Source organism: Lissotriton helveticus, chromosome 1_2, assembly GCF_964261635.1.
Source record: "Lissotriton helveticus chromosome 1_2, aLisHel1.1, whole genome shotgun sequence".
Lineage (NCBI taxonomy): Eukaryota > Metazoa > Chordata > Amphibia > Caudata > Salamandridae > Lissotriton > Lissotriton helveticus.
Genome location: NC_136058.1, coordinates 104,788,184 through 104,805,384, shown reverse-complemented (window position 1 = coordinate 104,805,384; position 17,201 = coordinate 104,788,184). Strand labels below are relative to the sequence as shown.

Below are 17,201 nucleotides of genomic sequence, written 5' to 3'. Positions count from 1 at the left end.
GGCTGTGCAAAAAAATATGCATAAACAGACTGAGTGACTTATGTGAATAATAAGATAACATGACATATGGATGGCGAATATTAAGTATGAAGCATGTATAAAACCCTATGGGAAGCTTCACCGGAACTGCAATCATCATTTCATGATTAGAATAATAAATTGCAACATAATGCGGTCATGTATACTGCCTTTGGTCTGATAATAATGATTAACCGTTTTGTTGTATATTTTTTATATACATGTTTGGCTTGCACTGTGAAATGACACTTCTGAAATGATATATACCAGTATTGTTGTTGATATATAACTTCTGGATTCCACTGTGGTCATCTATAGAATACAGACAAAGTGAATCAGATTGATAATATGATTTTATTTGCAAAGATTTTTTATATAAATGAAATGGGGAAATTTAGGTGGTCGCATGTTGATTGGATTATGTACTACCGTAAATGCCGATGCCTGTATCTGATTAAGTGAGAAGGTAGTTCGCTCCTCGATTTCGGAATTGCCCAATCCAAGATGGCCGCACTAAAAATATATATATGGTTTCGGAATTTCTCTCGATCATAATAGTATCCCTTTTTTCATTAAAACAGAGAGGGAAGTCAAAGAAAATAATATCCAAATTAATAAACTAAATGCGGGTTACATCTATGATAATAACATCGCTAAACTCCACCCGAAAGACGAAAGCCCCCGGGAATCACTTCCGGGTCAGGGATTACAAACCGATAGGTTTATTAGACCCTAAAAAATACATTTCCTAATAAACGTTGGGAAGCAGTAAAAATATAGAAATTGAAAGATAACAAGATCCGCTCATTTGAGAACTATTTGTTAATAGAAAACAGTTTAGTTGAAAAAGCCGGCTTGAATTTCCGGGTCAACCTGAGGAGAGCCAGCATAAAAACGAGGCGCCCGATGACTTAATTTACCCTTTGATTTAAGACGGAGGCGGACGCACGAAGGAACAGGGAGGCCGACCAGGAGACTAAAGGTATGGACTGTAAGAGCTTTGCGTAACTAGGGCCCCCACGAGCTTGCTCACTTTAGTCAGAAGGAGGTATTACATAGCGATATGTTAAACTCATAGAGGGTTTTTGGCTAAGTGAGTAGACACATCGTGCTGCTATACTTGCATCCGTAATAATATATAACTGCAAAGATAATAGGGGAAGCAATCCTTGGCAAAAGCAAGTTTTACAAATTAGCATAACTTTATGAATAACAGAGGGAATAATATTGGAAGCAACCCCATATTTAATGAAGCCAGTGATTAAAATAAAGGCAATTCTGAAGGCATTACCCAAGTTGTACAAACTATCTAAGACAGGGTGTGAAATGACGAATCCATAGAAGAACGTCATGTGTAAAGACCGGAACTATTTTTCCTTCTTATCTGGCTGAACTTAATCTTGTTTTCCCAGATATTGGTGATTTTATTAACAAAACCACAGAGTGGAAGTGCACAATTTAAAGAGCACAGCGTCAACGTCAAATACTATTTTGTTGGTGAGTACACTATGAACAAATAATGCCCCCATGAAAAGGGTTCTTTGTACTTTCGCCCTATATTCCTGAACAATCACTAAGGGTAGACATGTATTTTCTCAATAGGACACCCAACAGTAACGGGACGATCTAAGTTCTCAATAATTTACGGTGGTTCCTTCGTGCAAAGAGAAAACGTGGAGGCAGTATTTTAAAGGTAAATGACTGTCTCTTGCATTTAAACAACTGAGGCACCAATAACATAAAATCCCAATGACTGAGGAATATCGAGCTATAATAAACTATTTACATTCTTATAGCTTCCCAGCGTGACCCAAATCATCGATTACCAGTCTATGCTGAGAGAGAAATTGACATATATCTATCAAATTTGAATCTGGGATTACATTGCAGGTACCAGATTGTTTATAACCAATAGTGATACGATGCAACTTTCTTTTTGAAAAGAAAGAGTGGGGTTGGAGAAAACAGTTTAGGTAACATCAAGATACCTTAACAAAAAAAGAAATAAGAATGTGAAGGGGGTATATTATTGTTGAATAAGTAAAAGAGAGTAAGCCAACTGTATTGTTTTGAGTGTAATAGATGACATAGTACTAAATTCTTGTTATTTGACTTTTAGATTCTGTGAAAATTTTATGTTTGTCCTGATGAAGGTGCAAAGATTGAAAGCCACCGAAACGCCGCGTCGACTTGTTTTGCTTATTGCATTTGTTTGTTTTAATTTATAATTGCAATCCTTTTATGTATAGGTTGTCTTAGGTGTTTTTAATTTTTAAGATTGTAACCCATTCGGGAGGTCCAAATAAATTTTGAATTAATTTTTATCTCTTTGTTGATACTTATCATTCCATTACATTGTATTGTTTATTGCTCATTTCGATTGGCTCTCTGCTGCGCTTGCCCCGTATTTAACTCTCCGTAAGAAACCCCTTTGTATGATTATTTCCTTCGGCAATCTAAAGCTGCTTCTAAGTATAGGGACTCCCTTTTGTTAACTTTATCTCCCCCTCCCTGACATTCGTTATTAGGGGATCCTCCATTTGTTTGACAACTAAGGGGATCCCAGTCATTCTACTTAAGTTTCTCAGACACATTTTTCCAGTAATCTGTAACTATAGTCCAGGCCCATACAAGGTAGTAGAAAGAGACACCATCTTCTCTGCACCTCGAGCTTCCTGCCTGAATAAAGCCTACTGAGCTGCACTGGAGTCAGATAACGTGTGGTGCAAATAATTATAATGCAGTAATTTGAACCATACATTACTAGACACCTCAGGTACCAGGCTGAATGCTGTCTTCCAATGTGGGTCTGTGAATTGGTCCCCAAAGTCCTTCCCCAGCCACTCTGACTCCTGAATTCAGGTTTATTATCTATGCCTGTCTTTGGAGCATTATGTAGCAGGGTCACAAGATGGCTACATGTCATGTGCCAATGTAGCATCCAGTATAGTAGTGGCAGGAGGCGTATCAGAAAAACAGCCATAGCTCCCTGGTGATAGCTTCCGATTTATCGAATTGAAGGAACTGTCTGGGACTCACCGCATGTGTTTCCTGTGCTTCTGCAAAGGAAAGGAAATCCTCTCCAGTGTACAGATCCCATAGTATATGACAGCCCTACTCCTGCCAATGTGCTACCAATATGCCTGTAGCTATGTGCTGAAATATCTTGAGAGCACACAAGTCTAAAGTGCAAGAGAAGAGGGGCTGCCTCTGAACTCTCGTCATATACCCTACTTGTTTGGTATATTTTGTATGGATAGCCCCGGAAAAATGCTTCCCCTCTCATGAGGAGTTCCAGTCATGTAGTGTCTCTGTGTGTTCCCTTGAGCATTCTCTTCTACCAATTGTCATCCGTTGTCATCCATTTGGTTGCATGTTGCATCAGCACTGCATAGTAGTAGAAGAGAAGTGTGGAGAAGTGTGGCTCACTGGTTAGAGGAGGCAGACCTGGAAGCAGAGGTCAGCCCGGGACCAGGGTTCAATTCCCGGCTCGGCGGGGTCTTGAGTCCTAAAATGTCCATGGACTCGACAATTCTCGCTCCGGTGCCTACTCGATTCACGGGTTCACACTCTGCGACTCTGGGCAATAGCTTGCTTAATCTCCACAACGGCCCCTCGCGGTGGGATGCCTGGCTTTCACCTTGCGGATACCCTGCCGGGGTTATCTCACAGGGGAATACCAGGACGGGTTCCCTAAGCAAGCGCTTAGAAACCGCTTGGTGATTTGCGCTATATAAATTCCTATACATACACATATACACATAAGGCTCTATGTCTGGCAACCACAGGCCACTTTCAATTTGATTATGTTGCAGTGTATTGAAGGCTACTCTTCTACGTTTGCCTGCCCAAACTAGCAAATTCAATATAGCATTCAATTTCATAAATGTGGAGGAAGGTGCAGGGCATATGGAAATTTGTAAGGTGTACAAGCATTGCGGCAGGAGCAACAATTTGTGCAATGGCTATCCACCCAAGATAGATAACAGTAGTGTGTTCCTTACATTTATTGAATACCACAGACCCGTTATTACCCTCCCCATGTTGTAATAATATTGCTGATCAACTTGTGGTAAATAAATAAATAATACCTCTCTTTTTGACTAGACATATATCATAACAGATAGCTCAATAAATAAGAGTCAAGATTCGAGGTAGTAGGAGTTTTGCAGGTTTAATACAGCATAAGGACAGGAACAGGACAACCTGCATAGGAATAGGATGACAGGGCCCAGCAGCTGCTGGGGCTGGATCTGGGATGAGCGCGCTGACTTTTAATAACAATACATGAGCATATATACATAACGCAAACACATAGCATTACATTGCAGTAGGCGTAGCAGTGGGTGGAGCAGAAGGCGTGACGCGTAGCAGTCGCGAAAGATAAGGGCGAAAAGAGGTGTAACAGGGCGTATACATAGACATGTGATGCAAACGTAACAGAATATGTCATAAATGGGGCGGAAACATTGGAGGGGGCTACCTAAGGAGCCGGGACCTCTAACCTGATGGTGCGCGCAAACTAGCAGTGACGTGTTACTAGGAGAAGCTGGGGGCTATGAACTCTGTGCTAGGAGCAGAGACTGAAGTCTGGAGAGTCGGGGCGACATGTACCTAAACAGTATCTAGTATCTGATGTTTAGAGAACATGTTGATATAAACTAGAAGTTAGGAGGGGAAAGGCTAACTTGATTCTAAGACTGGACCATGCATTATTCTACATGTAGTGCGTGATGAAGAATATTAAATGACCATTAAATGCAGTATTTCTCTAACGTGGAGACGTGAAGGCTAGACAATGACGGAAACTATTGATGCGATTCAGTAGTTTAGGAATGCAGAGGAGGAGGACTGAACTGATAACTGGAATGATAACATATTCTTGGCAGACTCAGAGACTGAGCCAGGCTGGGCCGGGCACTACGAGGTAGGAAGTAAGTGAAGGGTCGAGGATACAGGTGGGGGCTGTATCGCTCCTCAGCGAAGTTGCAGGAGACAGGAGCTGAATCTGGTGTCCAGGCCCTTTTGAGGCCTAGAAACGGGGACTTTATAATAGAATAACGTGCACACTGAGAAACGTGGCAACGTAGCTTTACATAGGCCTGATATTCGTAGTATTCACGAGGGCTGGAAACTGGCATACTAGAGGTGGACACAACTGTAATTGCGTCATTAATCGAACATGGGGAATGCATATGCATATTTAATCATGCACACATAACATATGATGGATGACACGTAGGGACACAGAACATGGCAAAATTTACTTTTCCACATTCCCTCCTTGTCACTACGTTTTCATCAGGAAACATCAATTTTCATGATACCATCTATCATTTCATACAGTATCATTTGCTCGTCTCGAATTATCCTGGAACGGGATTTAGAACGGGGCTTGGGACTAGGAATACAAGAGGTAGCACAAATGCCGCAAATCGCAGGGCCACATTGTATACAGAGGCAGCAGCTGAATATGATCGCTACTGCAATACCTAGAAAGGACAATATTTTCCATCCCCATGCGGAAATTATATTCCAGAACCAACCGGACCATGTCCAGGTGCCTGGATCTTGGTGTATCAGATGGGCAATTTTATGGAGTCTGGTTATAGCTGAATAAACAGACGGCGCGTTATTTGGAATGAAAATGCAGCAACTAGATCCGATGACTCTACAGGCCCCGCCCCTATCGGCCAGTATGACGTCAAGGACGAGACGATTCTGTAAAACGACAAATCTCATAGCAGATTGCTCTTCGGTTAAGTTACCTAGAGCAGAGGCAGTCTCATTTACTACAGCTTCGAGGGTTCTGGTTAACCTACGGATTAGCTTACTATTCTGGATAGGTCCTATAAAGAAGAAGAAACCTCTGTTGAAATCTGTATATTGTTCTAGAGCAGTTTCAGTATAATCGACAATTGGGGACTCCCTTCTATGTCTAATGTGTACTAGATGTGTGTTTCTATGATAATCAGGTGGGGCTAGGAAAACTGGTGGCAGTAGGAAGGCAATGTAACAGGTTCCCTCCCAATCGAGGGGCAGACGAACATATGCGGTTTGACCACAAATAAAATAAGAATGACGTGAAGCTTTGAAGATAGATTTCCCACTGTCACTATACTTGACAATAGTAGTACAATCACTATGTCCTACGTGTATGGAACCCTTATTTCGGACACATAATTCACCTTTGACTGGCAGTACTGAAATAGCAGGTAAGTCTGGAGTAGTATCAGACTGAACATTCAGGACCATGAAATTCGACGAATAATTACCTAAATTATACACTTCATTTTCTAGATCTAAACCTGTTCGGTGGGGAAGACCTTGTTTGTCTGGAAAACATGTACTGTTAAGAAAAGACATATCTGTTGAGGATGACGTTAACGTGGACCATGCTCCACACGAACCATTATGTGAGAATGGATAAGGAAAAAGTGGCAGAACTCCCTTCTGTGTCTGGAAAGGGGGGAGTCGACCACACACCCAACAATTAGTGGCATTGCTGGTCTGGTGTGAGTAATGTAACATGCGGATGAATGAGTTATTTCGCATGGCGAGGCGGTAAGAGAGTTCATGAGGAGGCAGATCACTAAACGTGTGCTCTACTGTAGCATTAGCAGACTTATTTACATGAAGAACTGGGAAATACAAGAAAAATGCATAACTGGTGCAGGAAATCATAATGCTGAGAAATAATATGAAACATAGAAAAACGATACATCGGATTGAGTTTTGACTAACTCTCTCACTATGGGGGTCTATTTTATACATGTCAGAAACAGTCTAACCGTTTCACCTAGGGGAGGACTTAGACAATCAAACTGACTGACTTATTTTACTAGACCGGAGTTTTAACTTATACTCCTGTTGCGGAGTTTTCTCTAACAGGGGAGGGGTTGTAGCAATGTCTTTTGCGGGACAGTCCTTGAGAACAATATTTTGGCGATCCTTCAAATCCTGGGAAATGTTCTTTAAGACGGGTTTCAGTCCATTAAAAAGTTTGACATGAGAAAGGTGTACCCAGCCTTTGCGTCCTTCCAACTTCACGGCTGTACGGGTGGTGAGGAGGACCTGTCGGGGCTCTTTCCAACGAGGCTCCAGCGGACTTGATCTGTCAAAGTTGCGGACCATCACCATGGATCCTGGAACGATTTCGTGCGGTGCCACCTCGGTATTGTCTGGAAATGCGGCGGCAACCTGTGAACGACAAGAGTTGAGGGCAGACATCAAGGAAGCTAGGTAATCTGTCAGCATATTACTTGAAACATCGGTAATACTTCGGGGTCTAGGAGTACCCCACATGTTTGGGGGGCGGCCGAAAACGACCTCATACGGGGACAGACCTGATCTGGAATGTGCGACCATGCGCATATAAAACAAAGCAACTGGCAGAGCTATCAGCCAGTCCACACCTTTTTCTTTGCATACCTTTGCGATACGAATTTTTAGAGTCTGATTATGTCTCTCTACGAGACCGGCTGCTTCAGGATGGCGTACACAATGAAACTTCCACTGGTACCCTAGCAAAAGGGAAACATGCTTCATGAGTTCAGATGAGAATGGCTGGCCGTTGTCAGAATATACGACTCTAGGGAGTCCATAACGGGGGAAGAACTCACGAACCAACTGCTTAGCAGTGGTCGCGGCTTTGTAATCTGGGACTGGATATGCTTCTGTCCACCTGGACAAAGCGCATACAACTACAAGGACATACTTGAAACCTCGACATCGCTCCATCTGAATATAATCCATCTGGAGGACTTCAAAAGGGTGGTCAGGGGGCTGGAATCCACCTTGTTCCACCGGGACACTTTTACCTGGATTAAACTGACAACATATCATACAGGTACGGACTTTCTGCTTGGCTGCAGCTCGTAAATGCTTGTTGAACCAAATGTTCTGGATACTGTCTAACATAGCTTTTTCTCCTAAATGTGCTGGACTATGTGCGGTATTAATAATGACTTGAACCATAGAGTCGGGGAGAAACCATGTGGCTCTACCCTTCGTTAACCATCCTTGATCTGTCTGGACCCCTCCTTGTTCGGACCATTTCTTGATTTCTTCAGGAGTAGCATGTAACTGGATATCTATGACATCTTGTGTAGGGTCCTTAACTGTCATACATGTAGTCGGATCTGGAGTATGTGTCTGTGTCGGATTAACTTGAATGTCTGGAGTCTGTGCTGTAAGCTTGGCTGTGCGATCTGCTAGATCATTACCTTGGGAAATAATGTCAGTAACTTTCGTATGTGCTTTGCACTTCATGATAGCAATAGATGTCGGTAAGTGTATGGCATCTAACAGAGCTTGAATAAGGAGACCATGCTGAATCTTGGTTCCATGAGAAGTCATGAAACCTCTCTCCTGCCAGAGCACTCCGAAGTCGTGTACAACTCCAAATGCGTAACGTGAATCTGTGTAAACATTAACTTTCAAGTTCTTGGCGTGTATGCAGGCTTGTGTCAGAGCAACTAGCTCTGCTGCTTGAGCGGACAGGGTATCAATACGGTGTGTTTCAATAACTTCAGTGTCAGTAGTCACTGCATACGCGGCGACTAGTTCTCCTGTACTAGTTCTTAGGCATGAACCATCCACATAAAGTGTCAGGTCGGGGTCTGGTAACGGAGTATCTGTCAGATCTTGTCTTGGCTTTGTCGTAATGTTAACTACTTCCACGCAATCATGTGTGGCTGGATTTGAAGTAACTGATGGTAACAATGTAGCAGGATTTAAAATGTTGCAGCGTCTGATTTCTATGTGTGGCTGGAACAGTGTCAATTCATAACCTGTTAAACGTGCAATTGTCAAGTGCTGAGTTTGTGTTCGGTTTAAAAGAACTTCCACAGAATGTGGAACTTGTACTGTCAAGGTATGTCCTAAGACTATGGAATCACTTTGTCTGATAGCTAGTGCTGTGGCTGCAACTGACTTGAGGCACGCAGGCAGAGCCTGGGCTACAGGATCTAATGTGCTCGAAAAATAAGCACAAGGCTTGTATTGTCCTGCTTGATCTTGTGTGAGAACAGATAATGCTGTACCTTCACGTTCAGTAACGAAAAGTGTAAAAGGCTTACTGTAGTTCGGTGTCGCTAGAACTGGAGCTTGGCATAGGGCTTTCTTTAACTCATTGAAACTAAGTGTATGTTCAGATGTCCAAGGGAGGACAGTCGATACGGCTGCCTCCTGTGTCGTTAACTGTATCAGTGGTTTGGCTAGAAATGCATACTGAGGAATCCATTGTCTGCAGTAAGAAGTAAGGCCAATAAAAGCACGTACCTCCTTCTGGGTCTTGGGCTGAGGAAGACTCGCTATTAACTGGATACGGTCTGGTGTCAACTGCCTACCCCTCTTGGACAGTAAGTGTCCTAAGTAGACCACTTGCTGGACACAGAATTGAAGCTTAGAAGGGGACACCTTGTGCCCCATCTCGGCTAGGAAATACAAGACCGTAAGGGATGCTCGCTCGCAAGCACGTTCAGAACGGGCTGTGATCAGTAGATCATCGACATACTGGAGCAGGGCAGTGTCAGTTGGCATGTGAATGTTGTCTAGTTGTCTCTTGAGTGCTTGACTGTAAATACTAGGACTTTCTGTGAAACCTTGAGGAGCTCGTGTAAACATATAGCTCCTTCCATTTAAACAAAATCCGAAAAGGAACTGGCTGTCTGGATGAATAGGAACACTGAAAAATGCGTTCTTGAGGTCTATGACAGTGAAGAACGTGGCTTCGGAATCAATGGCCGTTAATAGGGAAGAGATGTCTGGGACAACTGGGTACTGCGGAATAATACACTTATTAAGCTCTCGTAGGTCAATCACTAATCGATATACTGGGGGTGCATTTGGATCAGTACGTTTCATGACTGGAATGATCGGAGAATTACATACATTGGAGTCAGTTTCTACAACCACTCCTTGAGCCATAAGCTCGTCAATAATTTTGGATAAGGCTGCTACAGCCTCTGGTGGCAATCTGTACTGTCTGATTCGTGGTAACACTACACCTGGCTTGAGAGTCACACGATAGGGTGTGATTTGCATGTAACCAACATCAGTTGGACCTTGCGCCCATAAGTGCTGCGGAACATTAGACAGTCTTGAATCAAAATCTCGTAATACATAGTGACCCTTAAAGTCACGTAGGAACAATCGTATTCCCTCTGGGGAACAGCATATAACTGCACCTAACTCTTTCAGTGTCTTAATGCCTAATAGGTTTTCTGGACATGACTTAGTAAGTAACAGATCAGTAGTGCGGGACAATGGACCTACTTCTAGAGTAACTGGCTTTGATATTTCATTTACGATGGGTTTTCCTGAAAATCCAAGGGAAACATTTCTTGAGCCTGAGAGCGGAGCCCCTGGAACTTCGGCGTGACTAATTGTGGTCCTACTTGCCCCTGTATCAATCAAAAACTTTCTGTCTTTCCCTAATACTTGACTGTGAACATAGGGACCTTCTTGATCTACAGGTATCTCGATGAGAGGCAAGCCTACCTCCCTCTCTAGGCTGTTTCATGAATACTGCTGGTACTCTGGATACTCAGACTGTGCATACTGGTACATCTGCTGTGTGACGTGCTGTGTTGCAGCAATAGGCTGCGGTGCGGTAACTGTCTGTGGTGCATTCTGTGGCTGAGGAATCTGTGAAACTTGTTCTTGTCTAGGCGGACGTGGTCTTTCTTTAGTCTTACCAGTAGCTATGTTGTGTTTCAGAACTGCACACTCATTTATAAAATGACCTGGCTGTTTACAATAATTGCAATTCCCTTTAACGGGAGCTGCAGGATGACTGGCTTGATTCGGACCCCTCTTCTGACTGTCTTGAGGAACAGATTGTGCAACTAGTACTTTCATTTTCGTATCTTTCATACGTTTTCTTTCGTGTTCTTGTTCTTCTCTGATTCTATTCTGGTGGTATTGAAGCATCTGCAACATCTGGGACGGGGTATTAGCTTGCCAGGTACTTTCGACTTTCAGAACTCGATTTTTAATTTGTGGGCTTGAATTCTCGACTAATTTAGTAACAAAAAGGTGAGGGTATGACTCACTACTTGTCTTGAGGCCACTGTTGATGCTAAAACATTTTTCAAATCTAGAATAAAAATCACTAATATCCTCATCTTGCTTCTGTTTACAGGCTGAGATTGCATCCCAGTCTTCTTTTCTAGTTGTCAATAATCTGGGTAAAACTTGTATTAATAATTCTGGTAATTCTTTACATTTATCTCCAAGACCGGTACCTGGTACTCGTGCCTTGTCTTCAGCTTCTAGAACTGCCCAATCGATCTTTTTCTCTCCCACCTCCCATTCTTTTTCCTTGAGCTTTTCATACACCCCTGCAGGCAGCAGAACCTTTAACATTTTAATTATATCTGGATATGTGTATTCTCCCATACGGAGCATGTCTTTTAGTTCTCTATGGAACCCTGCTGGATCTTTGTCATGACAGGGAATTAATTTCTTCATCTCGAGGAGTTCCATCTTTGTAATTGGAGTGTAAACAAACACTCGTTCTAGTTCGCCACCCGTTCCTCTAACTGGGTGGACTTCTCGTAACGGATTCTGTCTTTCCATGTAAAATGGTTTACTTTCTGGGGGTGAGACATGAACAAAATGCGGGTTCAGAAACGTTCTATATTTGTGACGCTGTTCTAGAATGACACTAATTAAGTCGGTACCTAAACCTTTCCATCTATACTGGAGTTACTCGTTCAGGACATCATGTAACGGACCTGGATCAGAGTGTTGACCCTCATACAAAGTAATGAGGTGCTGGATCATATACATACCCACCAGTCGTTGCTCGGCTGGGGGCATTTTCAGAAACATTTGTGCCACTATTTCGTCTGGAAAAGTGGTAGAATCAGTAATCCATCGGACTGCTGATCGGGCTAGTTCTTGTTCATGCATGGTACTTAACTCACTGTAACCGATTCGTGATTTCAAAATGTGATCGGTAGCTTGAAATACTTGTTCTAGGGAACCTTGTTCTGGTGCTGGAGAATGAAAAATAGACTTGTGTTCTAGGCGTAAATGGCGATCTGGAAATCTAGATTTTCCTACATACGCTATTCTGGCGGGATTCTCGTCCTCTACCTCTTCAGTATCAGAGTTACTTTCTTTCTCGCTTACTTGTGCTGCTTTACGTTGTTCGTGTATCTTTATTATTTCTCTACGGATTTTCTTGTACATACTCTCCATAGCACCGACGGTCTTGTGCTTACCCTCGGCTATATTATCACTCCACCTTGTCAGGGTTTTCATTTCGGCCGGATCTTTAGACGGGTAATCTTGTTCTCTTATTAGACAATTGATCAGAAACTTTAATATCATGAGCTGGATCTCGGCTTTCCTTTGAGACATGGCCTCGCTAATGCTTTCTGGATCATCCCCTGTACGGATGAAACGATATATTCTGTCTAGATCTTCTTTCATATTCGGTAAGGTGACTAGATACTCGGCCACCTTTCTTACGCGGAATGAATATAAAACCATATTATCCTCGCCTGGGACTGGATCATAGCCGCATTCGGCAAGGGATTTTCTTATTTCTGCTACAGTCTGATGTCTGGGCGTACGCTGTGACGCTTGTGCATGTAATTCGGCTGTCGTTAAACGCTTGTGTGGCGGCGGGGTTTGAGGAGTACCTCCCCCTGCGGCCCCTAAACTAGAGTCGTCTACTGAGGCTCTTCGTCCTGGCAGAGTGGGAAATGGAAATGTAGGCTGGACTTGTATGGCGGGCTGGACCGGGGTACCGTAACAGGTACTCCGGTGTCTGGAGGAGCGGGAAGTGCCTGATTTACAGGGACTGGTGGAGCGCGAACAGGATTTGCATATTCTGGGACTGTGTCGTCTAAATAGGACGAAATAAAAATATCAGCTGCGGTCTGTTTGTGACGTAGCTTGGTCGGAACTAATGGTGGCGGGAAATTACTGGATGCCTCTGGGGTCGCTTTTGGCAAGCCCTCGGCAAAGAGAGGATACATACCCCTATTAAGGGCATGCCTCTGTCTGTCTGATTGTTCGGCTTTGACTTGTTCACCTATCTCGATTAGTTCTTTTTCTTGTGCTCGTTCTAAGGATTCTCTACTTAATTCTGACTTTCTGATTTCCTTTTCAGTTCTTTTATGAGCTTCTTTGCGCCATAACTCGATGGCATCTTTCTGTGATTGTCTGGCTTTCTTTTTCCATAATGCTTCTTCTACTCGCATGATGCACTCGGCATCCCATGTACCCGATACGGGCCATCTATACTTTTCTTCTAACTGTTTGGTATACTCTACCCATAAATCTAGATACAATATGGCGCTTATGCCATGCTTCTGATACATAAAGTGACCTGGACTGTCCCTCGGCGGAACAGGAACTGCTTCTTCTAACAACCCCTTTCTAGTTTTTAGCTGACGTAATCTCGAAAAGAGAGACATTGTAAACTTGAATCGGAACACAATACAATACATGAGGAACAATAACAACTGGGAAAACAATTCAGACATACCACGACATTGGAAATACATTGAACAACATCATAACATAACAGTTCGGACAGAATATTACCTGGAATACTGAGAACAGAAACACAAGAATTTCTCGAGAACGGAACAGACTAGAGTTACTGGATGCACTGCTGAAACAGTACGGAACATACCGGTCCCATAAAGGGACGCATCAAGACCCGTATCCACCTAGGTGAACACTTCGTTTGTGAGTCTGTGTACCACCAACCCACGGACCAGAGTCAATTTAGATTGACCCTGTCTAGATACTACCCCAGTAATGGTACTCACCGGGCAGCAAGAACGGAAAGCCTCGGATCGGACTGGACTGCTACGACGACGGACGACGAACTTCGGACTTCAGTTACGGGTGGACCTCCGGATACCTCGGACCTTGGACTCTTGGCTTGGGCTCTGGTCGGGACTCGCCGCGTTCCTCCACCGTCTCGTTTGGATGCTGGACCGCCTCCTCCGTCTCCTCCGTGGGCCTGAGGGATACTTGAAGCAGAAATATCTGCCGGTGCACAGAAGAGTTCCGTCACGACTGCAGAGGGTCAGGGGGTCGGCGTGGCTTCACCGACGCGTGGGGAAAGGGCAAGTCCCTGTTCGGGCGCCATTATGTGGTAAATAAATAAATAATACCTCTCTTTTTGACTAGACATATATCATAACAGATAGCTCAATAAATAAGAGTCAAGATTCGAGGTAGTAGGAGTTTTGCAGGTTTAATACAGCATAAGGACAGGAACAGGACAACCTGCATAGGAATAGGATGACAGGGCCCAGCAGCTGCTGGGGCTGGATCTGGGATGAGCGCGCTGACTTTTAATAACAATACATGAGCATATATACATAACGCAAACACATAGCATTACATTGCAGTAGGCGTAGCAGTGGGTGGAGCAGAAGGCGTGACGCGTAGCAGTCGCGAAAGATAAGGGCGAAAAGAGGTGTAACAGGGCGTATACATAGACATGTGATGCAAACGTAACAGAATATGTCATAAATGGGGCGGAAACATTGGAGGGGGCTACCTAAGGAGCCGGGACCTCTAACCTGATGGTGCGCGCAAACTAGCAGTGACGTGTTACTAGGAGAAGCTGGGGGCTATGAACTCTGTGCTAGGAGCAGAGACTGAAGTCTGGAGAGTCGGGGCGACATGTACCTAAACAGTATCTAGTATCTGATGTTTAGAGAACATGTTGATATAAACTAGAAGTTAGGAGGGGAAAGGCTAACTTGATTCTAAGACTGGACCATGCATTATTCTACATGTAGTGCGTGATGAAGAATATTAAATGACCATTAAATGCAGTATTTCTCTAACGTGGAGACGTGAAGGCTAGACAATGACTGAAACTATTGATGCGATTCAGTAGTTTAGGAATGCAGAGGAGGAGGACTGAACTGATAACTGGAATCATAACATATTCTTGGCAGACTCAGAGACTGAGCCAGGCTGGGCCGGGCACTACGAGGTAGGAAGTAAGTGAAGGGTCGAGGATACAGGTGGGGGCTGTATCGCTCCTCAGCGAAGTTGCAGGAGACAGGAGCTGAATCTGGTGTCCAGGCCCTTTTGAGGCCTAGAAACGGGGACTTTATAATAGAATAACGTGCACACTGAGAAACGTGGCAACGTAGCTTTACATAGGCCTGATATTCGTAGTATTCACGAGGGCTGGAAACTGGCATACTAGAGGTGGACACAACTGTAATTGCGTCATTAATCGAACATGGGGAATGCATATGCATATTTAATCATGCACACATAACATATGATGGATGACACGTAGGGACACAGAACATGGCAAAATTTACTTTTCCACAAACTGCAGGCGTCATGTATATGCATAGATATCTGAACTTATCTTTTTCCCACTGAGCCCAAGCTCTGGCATTCCCCCCCCCCCCCCCTAAACACCTCATCAACATACCCAAGGTAAAAGATGGTCCTCCATTTGTTGATCCTGAGCCCTGCTATTGAGCCAAAGGTCTACATGTAAGAAAACCAGCTGTGCTTTTTCCTTAACTTAATATCCCTACCTTCTAACTCCATTTTGACTGTTACTGCTAGGGGCTGGAGGGCAGTTGCGAGAGCAGACCTCCGTGCCTGGTACCTTGCAGTATACCCCAAATCTCTGAGACCAATCAACCACTCCTCACTCTAGCTGTAGGGTCTGTGTGTAGCAATCAGACCCAGTTACAAAAGACTTAATCAAATGCCATACGTCTTAGGACCACCAGTAGAAAATCCTAGCCTACTGTGTCACAGGTCCACCAACAACAATGTGAGTTTGTCATCATCATCATCATCTGTTATGGAATGTAACATGTGCATTAGTCTACAGATATTCATCATTGTATTCAGACCAAAATTAAACCACATTGGTCTTCATGTACCAGATCCCCCACCACCATTCTTAGTCTATTGGCAAGAATTTTACAGATGATTTTGACGTCTGAGTTGATCAGAGTCAAAGTTTGATAAGTTTTATGTTTTAGGTCTCTGAGGCCCACACCTGGCTTAGATATTGTAGGAAAGTGCCCCTTTTTGCATTGTTACCCCCCACTTTTTGTCTGACACATGATGCACCTTGACTTACTGTGCCCTGGGTTCCTGCCAGTCAGGTTCCCCGGGACTGTATTCTTTCCAAAAGCTGTACTTTTGTACCCCCAATTGACATCTCCTGCCACAGGTAAGCCCCTTGTAAAAGGTACCATGCATACCAAGGGCAATGTGACCAAAGCCTTTAAGGGCTGCAGCACCTATTGTGTCACCCATAGAGGCCCAGTACCTAAACACCCACACACTGCCATTTTAGGCTGTGTGTTTTGGTGCAGAGAAAAGTGAAGAGTCAACCTGGCACACAACCCTGTGGGCCAGGCCTACAGTTCACTGCCTGTGGCCTAGTTTAGTCACCCTTCTAGCAGGGTGCACTAGACCACAGATGAGGGTACAGTGGCATGAGCCCTGTACCTCTACAATGTCCAAGTCCATTCTTAGACATTGTAAGTGCAGTGAAGCAATAAAGAGTATATGGTGTGGGAGTTGGTCATTACAAACTGCACAGTTCCATAATGAATTCACTGAAACCTGGGAAGTTTGGTAGCAAACATCTCAGTAGATTAAACTCACACTGATGCCAGTGTGGGATTTAATGTACAATACACACAAGAGGGCATCTTAGAGATACTCCCTGAAAAACGAACAACCTTGGTGTGGTTCCAGAGTGGCTGCCCTCCGTTTACTACCACCAGACAGGTTTCTGGACCCCTGCGTTGAGAGCCTCTGCTCTCTGGGTCCCGAGACCAAGCCCATCCTGGGCAGAGGTGTCCCAACTCCTCCCCAGGATGGGTTGGGTCCACGAAAGGTTAAGCTTCAAAGGCCCGCTGCCTTTGTAAGCTGTCCCTGAATTTTGCTGCCCCCAGCCACTGGTTCTCACCCCCAATTTGATGGGAGAATCGGTGGGAAACCCACTTTGCCAACCCCAGCCCTCAGGTGGGGAAGAAGAGGTGAAGCACACATCTCAGTCCCCTTCATCTTGGAGATGAGGGGACGCAGCCAATTAGGAATACTCATGCCCCTCTCCCACTGCAGGGTGGCATAATAGGGGGTGTATCCACCCTAACAAAGGGACCCATTGGTCCCGACCTGCACACCCCTAAATTTAGTATTTA

At 44.1% G+C, this 17,201-nt stretch overlaps 1 protein-coding gene and 1 long non-coding RNA gene across 9 annotated transcripts in view; both read left to right on the top strand.

The window, feature by feature from the left end:
• The window catches only part of PATJ (PATJ crumbs cell polarity complex component), a 1,530,963-nt gene that overhangs the window by 1,489,049 nt on the left and 24,713 nt on the right, over positions 1-17,201 (top strand). The window lies entirely within an intron of this gene.
• On the top strand, positions 1,456-2,238 carry LOC144798662 (uncharacterized). Its single transcript, XR_013603602.1, has 4 exons — positions 1,456-1,515; positions 1,621-1,711; positions 1,815-1,908; positions 2,138-2,238. It is a non-coding gene; the product is annotated as an uncharacterized LOC144798662 (long non-coding RNA).